The sequence below is a fragment of the Rhinopithecus bieti genome, unplaced genomic scaffold (genome assembly GCF_001698545.2).
Source record: "Rhinopithecus bieti isolate Rb0 unplaced genomic scaffold, ASM169854v2 scaffold_11964, whole genome shotgun sequence".
Lineage (NCBI taxonomy): Eukaryota > Metazoa > Chordata > Mammalia > Primates > Cercopithecidae > Rhinopithecus > Rhinopithecus bieti.
The window spans coordinates 7442676-7444944 of NW_016807677.1; the positions used below are offsets into that span (position 1 = coordinate 7442676).

At 51.4% G+C, this 2269-nt stretch overlaps 1 protein-coding gene across 1 annotated transcript in view; it reads left to right on the forward strand.

Annotated features, from left to right (window-relative positions):
- Position 1: 1 nt before the first annotated feature.
- The window catches only part of BTG4 (BTG anti-proliferation factor 4), a 61459-nt gene continuing 59191 nt past the window's right edge, over positions 2-2269 (forward strand). Inside the window, exon 1 of the mRNA XM_017883277.1 lies at positions 2-72. The gene's annotated coding sequence lies outside the window, so the exon portion shown is untranslated. The remainder of the gene's footprint in view (positions 73-2269) is intronic.

Consider the following 2269-nt stretch of genomic DNA (forward strand, 5'->3'; position numbering starts at 1 on the left):
CCGCCCCCGCCCCGCCCCTCCGAGAGCCGCAAAGTTGGTACCAGCCCCTGCCGGCAGCCTTCGGTTTCTTAGGTAGGTGTTGGGATCTACCACGCGTGTGGGGGCCGTCGGAAGGCCACCCCTGTGGTGATCAGGTTTTGGGACCAGTCCAAACCTTGGAGTAGATAGGGGAGAGTCAAAACATCAACTTTGGGTTGTGTCCTGTCGGAGTCAGTGGGGGAGTACTTTAGCTTATATCCTCAGTGGGCCTGACACATCCTCTCCCCTCCCCCCTAAAAAATAGCTAAATAAACTATAAATTCCTCAGCCCCATCGCCCCAGTTCCCCCTTCCAAACCAGATTGCCAGGGACAGCACCTGCTACGTGGAAGTTCTGAGAACAGTTGCGTTGGAGAATTCATGACTGAAAGCCTAGCCCTTGGGAGCTAGAGACCTGAACTGGGCAGATACATGCCCATGTGTATAGTTTCTGTGATTTTAAAATTCTGAATCCTTTAAATCTTAGGAAACAATCTGGATTTTAAGTGTAACTGCATTTACTAATCACTCCCACTAAAAGTTGCATAGACTGCAACAGTTGTAAATGATGACTTAAAAGAAGGGATATATCTTAATGAATGGACACAGTCCCTTCACAGAAAAAAAAGTAAGAAAAATTTTGTTTGTATTCTTATAAAAGTATTAACAAGTGTGTGTGTGTGAACAGCTTTCCCGGGAGATTTTTGTCATGGCAGGAACAACTTAACCACTTCATTGATAGAAAAGTTAAGATTACTGTGGCAGGAACTGAGATGGACATCATAAAGCCATTTTAGCAAAGGAAATGGACACATGGCAATAACCACAATTTATTTCTTTATGGCACTTTATTCTTTCAAAATATTAGTAACAATATAGTCTCAGGAAGTTAATAATCACATGTTCATATAATAACATACATCAATCAGCTAAGAAAAAAATCATATTCCCCATTATATCTAAAATTTTCGTTAAGAGCCTGAAGGAATATTGAAAAAAAAACCCACATACATACACATTACATACACTGTATTCTTAGTAGGTAAGATGTTGATTTTTTAATTTTGGCTGAGCAATTAATAGGCAATGGATGAAATCAGCATTTTCCCACACCCCTCTTCCCCACACACATTGATGATACACAGGCAGCTCATTTGGATGAATTCCCAAATCTTTTTACCTGGCCGTGTGGTTAGTGATTGGTACTATCAGCAATCAGCTAACTACACTGCCTGGTAACTAGACTCATGGAAAAAAATTGCAGTCTCAAGTTGGTACCCCCACACGTTGTGACAGGCAATTCATTGGTTGAGTTGAAGATCAACTGAGTTGCTGGCTTGGTGAATATTCTACTAGACAATGGCAAATAGACACAGTGAATCATATACAGTATTAACCGTTACATGGGTGGAGGGGCTTCACCTCCAGGGATTTCGCTTTCCTGGCATGAGACTGTTTCATCTTCTGTGACTCCTAGAGAGAGAGCTAACAGTTTAACTGTATCTGGAGAAACCGCGGGTTTCCTCGCGCTTGCAGCGGGCGCTCGCGAAGCATGCCAGCGCGGGACCCACGCCGACGCCGCGCTTCTCAGGCACCTTCTCCTCTCGAAGGCTGCGGGCAGCCGGAGACGGCGTCCTCTTCCCGGCCGGGCGGCGGATGATGCTGTGCCTTGTTTTGATGGCAGTGGAGTTAGTGATTGTAACCACCACAGTACAATCAGCTAATGACACTGCCTACAAACCGAGCACTGGGCGTCCGCGGCTGCAGCTCCCGGACGGTCCGCAGCGCCGACGCGGGGTCGCGGGGTCGGGGCCCGCCTAGGACCCCATTTCACCGGGGGACGCCCGACCATGGCTGGGCGCGAGCGGCCCCCGAAGACACCCCAGGCCCAGCGGGATCTCCGCCGGCCTCGCCGCGCACAGCACGGGTAGTTGGGCCAGCGGGCGGCGCTGCCGGGGAAGACCCGCGCCCTCCCGGGCCGCGCCCCGACCTCGGTGACCCTCGGGAGTGCCGGGCCTCCCCTTCCCGCAGCCTCTCGCTCCTCTCAGGACCCTCCCGCTCAGGTTCGCCTCGCTTTTCCTTTCCCCTTCGCCTCCTCGGCCCGGGCTCCCACTTTCCTCACGCCAGGCTTCAGTTCCCAGCCCCAAACCCTAGAGCTGGCCCTCTCGACCCCGTGCACCCCGCAGCTCTGAGCGGCCGAGTGACTGTGGCGGGGGCGACCAACCGTCCTCGGAACCCCGCGGGCCGAGGGG